Below are 9,210 nucleotides of genomic sequence, written 5' to 3'. Positions count from 1 at the left end.
AGCCTCCAATTCCAAGCATACACAAAAGCCCCAATTTTACCCAACTATGGAGGAGAGAGATTGAGTGTTTGTTTGGGTGAATTTGTGTGAAAATTGATGAGTAGAATGGTTTTTGAGTGAATTTAGATGAATTTGGAGTATTTTTGTGAAGATTTGACGAAGAAATGATGGTGAATGGAGAAGGATAAGGTTCGTTCAAGAGGGTTTGGAGAAGGGAGTGTGCGTGAATGAGGAAGTATGAAATGAGGAATGAAAGAAGAAGAAAGAAGAAGAAGAACAAGAGGGGGTGCAAGGCAATAGGTGCGGCCGCACCCTCCTTATGTGCGCCCGCACCAGTCAGGTGTGCGGCCGCACAACCTGCTGGTGCGCCCGCACCTGATGCCCCCCTTCTTCTTCTCTTTTTTTTTTCTTTCTTTGATGCTCAATGACCTCTTAGGTGCGTACATGAATCATTGGTGATGAACACCAACATAGGCAGTAGCAAAATATATTTTTAGTGAGCTCAAAGTTAGAGATTCATGTACCCACCACAAGAACTCACTAGGCATCAACTTCCTTCAACTTTCAAAGCATGAATTTCCTAACTTACCTCCTTAAAATTCTTACCCCCTTTTACCTCAAATTTCGATTAGGATCGAACAAAACCATGATAAGTGCCGCAAACACCTTCCATTCATCATGCTAACTTGAAGAAATCCAATCCCGAAAAGTTCATCCTAAAAATCCAAACAAGTAGAAAAGTGAAAGAAAAGAAAAGGTAAAAAAAGAGAGAAAAACAAGAAAAATTCCAAAATCAAAAAGAAAGTTTAGAAACTCCGGGTTGCCTCCCAGGAAGCGCTTGCTTAAGGTCCTAAGCTCGAATCTTCCTCCAAATCATGGAGGGTAAAAGAACACCACCTTCTTCAAGGTAGTAGAGAGAGCAAAATCCTCTTCATTCTTAAGCAACCTCCCATTGTTGCTTGATGAAACTTCCATGAAATTCTTCTCAAATTCACATTTTTCTTTTCTCAACTTCTTCCTTTTTCTCAACTTCTTTGAATCACGAGCCTTCTTCTTTGGCTTGTTATTCAATGTAGATGGAACTTCAACATCCACAACCATAGAAACTTTCCCATCTTCTTGAGAAATAAGCTCAAACCAACTTGGAATCTCAACTTCCTTCTCATCCTTTAGCTTGGGAATCACAATTTCCTCTTCACTAACCTTCATGCTATCAAAATTTGCAAGAACATCATCAAAATTCTCAAGAGCATTGTTAGTAGAAGAGTCAATCATACTTACATTATCAATAGAACGAGAGGAACTAGCACAAATCATATCTTGCACAAAAGATAGAGACTCATGCATTGGTTTTAACTTAAAACTCTCCTCATGCTTACCACATCTTAAAGTAATGAGGCCTCCTTTAACATCATTCAAAGCTCCCGAGGTAGCAGAATGGTCTCCCTAGGATGATAGGAATATGTTCATCTTCCTCAATTTCTAACACCACAAAATCTACGGGAAAAACAAACTCCCCAATCTTAAGTGGGACATCCTCAACTCTCCCCTTTGGAATCTTGATAGATCGATCGGCCAATTGAATGGTTATATTGGATGGTAGAAGCTCACCTAAATCAAGTCTTTTGAAAACCGAATAAAGCATGATACTCACACTAGCTCCTAGATCACATAGAGCATTCTCAAACATCATTTTCTTAATCTTGCAAGGGATTGAAAAGTTTCCCGGATCCTCCATTTTCTCCGGTAGCTCACCATGGATAAGAGCACTAAAACATTTCCCTCCTTCCACCGAATTGCCCTCATTACATTCCTCCTTCTCCTCCAGAATCTCCTTAAGAAACTTGGAGTACCTAGGCATTTGGCGAATTGGCTCGGTAAAAGGTGTGAAAACATGAACTTCTTTAAGAACTTCAAGGAACTTCCCAAACTGCTCATCCATTTTAAACCTTATGTACTTTTGAGGGTAAGGTAGATCAGGAAATCTCTCCTCCTCTCACATCTTCACAACAACATTCTTTTCCTTTTCCTCCTTCTCACAATAGACCTCCTTGGACTCAACCCTTTCAACTTCACTCTCCAAAGCACTCCTCTCCTCTTCTCCCTCCATTGAACAAGAAACTTCCTCACTAAGGTCACTCCCACAACTAGTGTTAATAGAATATACGAGTTTCTTCGGTTCAACACCTTGGGAAGGCAAAGAAGAAGGACTAGCATAGTCCTTGAGAGTGTTTGCTAATTGGGTTATTTGGGTCTCAAGCATCTTATTGTGAGTCATCATCTCATTGAACTTCTTATCACTAACCGCATGTAGGTGTTAATGATCTTAGTTTGATTGTCAATCAATTCTTCCAAGTTTGTTTTAAAAGATGATGGATGGGAATAAGAATTCTCACCATTGGGTTGGGACTTTACAGCAAAACCGGGAGGGGGTCCTCTTTGATTATTATTTTGAAAATTTCCTCTATTTTGGTTGTTCCAACTTCCTCTTCCTTGACTATTGCCATTGTTTTGGTAATGGTTACCAAAACCTTGAGATTGGTTTTGATTGCCATACCCATGGCTTGTGTTTTGATTATTATAACCTTGATGGTTATAGTTACCTCGGAAACCTTGGTTTCCTTGATTTCTATATCCTCCATTGTTATAATTATCAAAACCACCTCCTTGAGGGTGAGAATTTCTATTACCTAAGTTCGTAGGTCCTTCAAACCTTTGACCACCATTGGTATTAGACACAAAGTTCACATGTTCACATTCATTATTTTCAACATCATCACATCCATCAACAAAAGCTTGTGAACACATAGAAGAATCATGATCATAAGAACCACATAAATCACAAAACACACAACCACTTGGCATGTTATTAGAAGTAGAGGGAGAAGAGTTAGAGATTGTACCTCTCCCTTTGGTTTGGGAGGGAAGACTCAAAGAATTCACGGACACACTCTCAAGCTTTGCTTAGATTGATGTCATCTCTTTCCCTTGATTTGAAATTTGGGATGACAAATTGTTGATTGCATTGAGGTGATCCACCGAATAGATCGTTGAGCCACTCTTGCTTGTAGACTCTCTCTCTCCTTCTTGCCAATCTCTATAGTACCTAACAACATCCTCAATTATGTCTACCACTTCTTCCTCCGTCCTATTCTTTATAGGACCACTGGCTCCTCCATCTAGGCATGACTTGCCTTGAGCACTCAAACTTCCAGAGAAAATTTGAATCACTTGATAAGTAGGAATCCCATGATGTGGACATTCTCTTTGGTATTCCTTGTACCTTTCCCATGCTTCATAGAGATTCTCATTTGGCCTTTGCTTGAATCCTTGGATTAATGCTCTAGCCTCCGCCGTCTTCTTTTGTGGATAAAAGCGCGACAAGAAAGCTCTAGTAACATCATCCCATGTCCTAAGAGAATTAGGCTTAACCTCTTTATCCAACCACTCTAAGGCACGACCAATGAGAGAAAAGGGAAACAACTTAAGCCGAATGAACTCTTGAGAAATGCCGTTCAGCTTGATGGTATTGCAATACTTTTCAAACTCCTTGAGGTGATTCAACGGACTCTCATTCTTGGCTCCACTAAATTGCCTCCTCTCTATTAATGTGATCATGGCCGGTATTATCTCGAAACCATTTGCCGATGTTGTAGGTGGAGCAATCCCATTCTCAAACCTATAAGCATCGGGAATCCCCAATTCCTTCAAAGCTACCCTATGATTCTCTCCCATTCCACCTTCTTGCATCTCTTCTTCAAATTCCTCTTCACTTGAAGAACTATATTGCAAGGATCTATTTGCTATTCTTCTCCTTGAGAATGTTCTCTCGATTTTCGGATCAAAAGGCACAATAGATCGAGCATGAGCACTATACATGCAAAATCTCAAACAAATTGTTAGAAACACGGCTACAAGTGTAGCCTAAAAGAAAGAAATAAAATCCTTTTGTATTTTTCAAATAAAATGGAATACACTCCACAACAATACACAATCAAGACACCATTCCCCGGCAACGGCGCCATTTTGATGGGAGACGAAACGGTAGGTCGTTGGGCTACCTTCCCCACCCAATCAAACAATATTTGTAGACTCAACTAACCCAAGGGAATGGTAATTGAGAGTCTATTGCCTAATGATAAGCTATTCCGAAGTCAAGAGCGGGGTTGTAAGCTAGAATTAGAGCAAATAATGCAAATGAACTTGTATAAAATCAAAGGTAATAGACACTAGGGATAGGATCCACATGTATTTGTAATAGAGAAGGATAATTGGGGAGGTCAAATCAACTAAGTCAATTAATGTGAGGGAAGATCAAGCATGCATCCAAAAGAGCATATCAAGCTATTCTCCTAGAGGTCTAACTAGCGTTAACTACGATAAACTCTAGCTAGGAAACATCACAAGATACCTTAATCGTGAAAATGCAAGTCACAAATCAATGGTCCGTATCAATGTGAGCTTACAATGCAATCTAGTGCAACAATTAAAGGTGGCCAAACTTCAATCAATCACACACATGCTCATGAATCATCAACCAAGTTTAATCACATCATCAACTCCATTAATTATCCCCAATTACACTAATCCATTACTCATACATGCTTCACCATTACCCTAGCAAGTAAACTACTCACTAGCCATAGAAATCAAGATCAAAACAACACTAATCAACAATTTCATCATCAACATATTAGAGATCTAAAGATCATTGCAAAAATCAATGAAACTTCAATCAAACTTCAATCAAACATCAAACAATCAACAATCATATGAAAAACAATTGAAATCAACTAAAATCAAACTTATATTGAAATCAAAGATGAGTAATCCTTACAAAACTTGATCAAAGATCAATTGCAATGAAGAAATCTTGAATCATCAACAATACACCATGAATTTCTCTCTCTTCAAACTTGAGTTTCTCTTTCTAAAAATCTAATCAAAAACAAAGAAAATGAAATCTAATGTAAAACTTATCCAAAAATAGAAGGAAATAACTATATATATAAGGGAGAAGTCGGTTATGACGTCCAAAAATAGACCCACGCCGGTGCGGTCGCACGTAGGAGAGAGAAGGGACGCACGAGAACAAGACCCACAGGGGTGCGCCTGCACGCGCCACCTGTGCGCCCGTACCTATATGGGTATAATTCCCCCTTCTTTATCCTTGCTCATCCGGTGCACACGACCTTTGGTGATAGTGATGAACAACGAAGTAGGCAGCAAGTTTATGGCCATTTTGGTGGGCACAAGGCATAGATGGTGTCCACACCGCTTGTGTGCACCGATCTTGAAACTTGCTCTTCGAGTTCCTCTTGACTTGAAGCTCAATACACTAGCACAAGGCATCAAAAGCAATGATAACCGTTGAAGGAAAGCTCGGGAATCCTTGGATGATCGATCATAACCTACACACAAAAGAAAAGAAACAAATAATAGAGAAAAACAACAAATAAACGAGAAAATGCGCAAATAAAGAAACTAACTACGAAAAGCACAAAGTGAAGAAATAAAGAGCAAAACTAAAGAAAAGAGCTATAAAATGAAATAAAATTCATCCAAAAAGAGATCAAATGAGTGCCATAAATGTCACTCATCAAAGTCGGAGTTCGCTTTTGCGGGTGCATTTCCGTTGGAGGCTCTCGTACTTTCGGAGCTAAAGCTTTCAAGTAAGAGCCCATCCGTTAAGGGCGAAGCACATTTCAAAGGTGTATTCCTATTTTGCCCTTCATGTTTACTTGTTATGCTTTTATGATTTTATTCATTGCGAGTGGATCCTTGGCTTGGATTTATTTTGCCCCGCTTGTTTGTTTTTGTTACATGTTTTTCAAGGTTATTTATGGCTTATTTTCTGGTTTAGTTGCTAATTACAGTTGTGGCTCAGTTTTATTATTTTGAATCCGGTTTTTAATGCGAATTTTGGCCAAGAACCCAGAGTTTCGCCCAAACATAGTGAATTTTTGGTGGAAAAGGCGTTTTGGAAATGGTTTCATCCCTTTAGGGCTGTGATTTTAGCCAAATTTCCACAAGAAATGCCTTTTTCGAGGGATTTTTTGTTTTGATTAAATTTTTTTAAGTCTTTCTTACCTTGAATTTGATGTCATAACATGGTGATTATGTGCTTGATTTATTTGCATTATTTTTCTGCAATGTTAATCTCTTTAAAACATATTTACTTGGTAGTATTTTGTGCTTCAAAGATTGATTTATTTTCACCTAATTGCAAACTAATTGCATTGTAGTGTGAAAATTTTGTTTTTTGAGGCTTCCAAAGTGTTAAAAATTCAATCTTTATTATGTTAAGTGATTGAAACTTTAAAAATCACTAAATTCCATGTATTTCATGTTGAACTTTGTTGTTTTAATCATTTTGGTTGATTGGAAACATAAAGTTTCAAACTTGATTTGTGATAGAAATTTGGTTATCTTCATATTGAAGATATAATTTTCAAGGATTCACAAATGTTAGTAGTTGGATTTTTCGTTTGAACATTAAAGTTCATATTTTTCCAACTCCCTCTTACTTTGTCAAAATCTCAAGATTAATTTAAATTTATCAAATTAATAGTGAGAAATTGCCTTGTTTATGTTGTTGCACCAAGCTAAACCAAATTAATTAAAGATTGGCTCCTGGAATTATTTTAGTTGGATGCACGTTGATAATTGTACTTAAGTTAGACTTGTTTAAGTTTTCATTTTTGCTCATTGAATTATTCCTAAAATTAATTTAGAATTATTAATAATGTCACGCGAAATTTGGGATCAAGGCGGGAGGAAAATGACAAGTGGGAGGAAAATCAAACTCGATGAAGTTCGAGAGCACGAGGTGATGAAGGGCAATAATCGCGTCGTCAAACGACTACTCCTAGATCAAATACAATTTATAACACTCAACTAACCTAATACGAGTATATGGAAAGAAGAGAGATCGAACCACAGGGAATGATTAAACACTACCAAATGCTATCAACAACTAAGCTAGTCCGGGATAAAGGAAGGTAAACTAAAAGTCTAAATAAACTAAAACTAGAGATGAAACATTAAGGGAAATGGTCTAGGAGTAGCAATCACTCAAGCATAACAAAGGCATAGAAGTTGAATTAATTATGAACTAGACATAGTCGAATATCAAAGTAAGGTCCAATCTAACCGCCTTCCGGGGTTCATCGGCTTCTCCTAACATAGCCTCTATGTTTCCACACTAGAACCATATATTGGGAGGTGCAATCAAAGAACAATCGATAGTAATGAACCCTAACTAAGTCAACTTCTATTCCTTGTTAGTAAAGATTCACCTTTAATCAACCAACATAGTGCACTTGCAAGAAGATAAAAGAATACCAAGCATATAAAGACTTTAATCACAAATAAATCAATTCTAAACCCTAGAACATGCTCAAGATCTAACTACATCACAACCATCCCCATAATGAGAAATTACTCACTAATCATGATAATAACAAGATTAATTAACAAATAACCAAGAATCAACATGATTAACAAGCAATACCAACAACTAAAACTATAATCAAAAGAAAGCAATAAAAATAGAGGAGAGAGAGTTAGAGATTCTCATTAATTGAAGATGAAAGTGTACAAACAAGATGATCAATCTTCTTCTTCAAAATCCAAGCTCAACAATGGTGAAACCCTCACTTTCTCTCTCTAAACTACCCTAATCCTAAGCTAAACCTAGAGAGAGAAGCTCTCCTAAAAACTTATTAGAGAATAGAATAATTGATAATTGTTCAATTAAACTAATTACCCCAAAAATGGGTATATATACAAAGCTAACAAAAATAAGAAAAAATAATGAAGGAAAAGAAATGGAAAAATAAATTAAAGAAAGAAAGAAAAGAAAATATAGAAAAGAGAAAGAAAAAAGGAAATAAAAAGAGTTAAAAGGAAAAAGAATTAAGAAAAAGAAAATAAAATAAAATAAAATAAAATAAATTAAAATTAAAATAAACCCACAAATCCCCCAAAACCGACCCTTCTCTTTCATGTTTCATTTGGCTGCTCTGCGATCTTCATCACCACCGCATCACACCATCATCAACGGACATCATCATCCCAAATCGAAGATCAACGGTAATCACCAAGCTTCACTATTTGATGTCATTAATTATCACGTGTGAAGCTCGTGAAGTGGTTCGATCGAACCGAGGGTAGGTGCGGCCGAACTATGGGCTGGTTCGATCGAACCATGGGTGTGTTCAACCAAACCTCTAAAAATCAGAAAAGCTCGAACGATTCTGACCGTTTTTGCACTTATACTTCGACCGAACTGTTTAATATTTTGCCCGAACTCAATTGAAATTGAATTGTTCTAAATTTTGGGCGGAAATAATGGAATCGGGGTAAGTAATTGCGGTGGACTGCTTGGCTAAGGTTGCGGGATGTGCGGTGGTGATAGCTGTTGTTGTTGGCGACTAGAAGTGAGGGGTATTGGTGGCGATTGGAGGCAGCAGCGGTGGCTGGTGCGGCTGCTATACTGGTGTAGGTGAAGTGAGAGCAGGGGAGTTTGGTTAAATGCGGCTGTGATTGGAGGCTGGTGGTGGCTGTAAATTGGTGCGGTAGTGCTGCGGTTGCGCTGGGTTGAGTGAGTCAGTGCGGCTGTAGGTGGGTGTGGCGACTGGCAGTTGCGTGAGGGAGTTGGATTGTGTGGTTTGAGGTGGAACAGGGAGGTACTAAGTGCTGCTGCTGCTTTGTGTTTTGGAGGTGAGTGGTGTTGTGAGGGGGCGCAACAGCTCGGTGAATTGGAGTAGGGGAGCTTGGTGTTTTGTTGTGGTGAAATATAAGGTGAATAGAGAGGTGGAGTGTGGTGAAGGATAAGGTGCAGCAAGATGAGCAGCAACTACGTGGAGCGAGGGGCATTGCACATTTGACTCGAACCTCGGACCTCCGAACACGATCCTACAAAACCAAATATACACAAGGGAGAATCGGGAAAAATATAAAATAAAATAAAATGAAAATAAAGAGAAACAAAACACAAACCAAAAATAATTACTACAAGAAAACACGGCATTTCCGATGGAATCATTCCGATGGCCATCAAAAACCATCGGAAATTTCCTATGGCTTTTAAAACCATGGGAAATTTCCGATGGTTTTAAAAGCCATCGGAAAGTTCCGATGGTTTTATAAAGATTCCGATGGATCAAGCCGTTGGGAATTTCCGACGGCACTAATAAACATCGAAAA

At 38.2% G+C, this 9,210-nt stretch overlaps 1 non-coding gene across 1 annotated transcript; it reads left to right on the top strand.

The window, feature by feature from the left end:
- The first annotated feature begins 3,244 nt into the window (after positions 1-3,244).
- Positions 3,245-3,350, top strand: LOC145615821 (small nucleolar RNA R71). Its single transcript, XR_014107409.1, has one exon. It is a non-coding gene; the product is annotated as a small nucleolar RNA R71 (small nucleolar RNA).
- Positions 3,351-9,210: the final 5,860 nt, after the last annotated feature.

The sequence above is a fragment of the Chenopodium album genome, chromosome 25, assembly GCF_948465745.1.
Source record: "Chenopodium album chromosome 25, dcCheAlbu1.1, whole genome shotgun sequence".
Lineage (NCBI taxonomy): Eukaryota > Viridiplantae > Streptophyta > Magnoliopsida > Caryophyllales > Amaranthaceae > Chenopodium > Chenopodium album.
The sequence above is the reverse complement of the archived record's forward strand: the minus strand, read 5'-3'. Positions and strand labels throughout refer to the sequence as shown.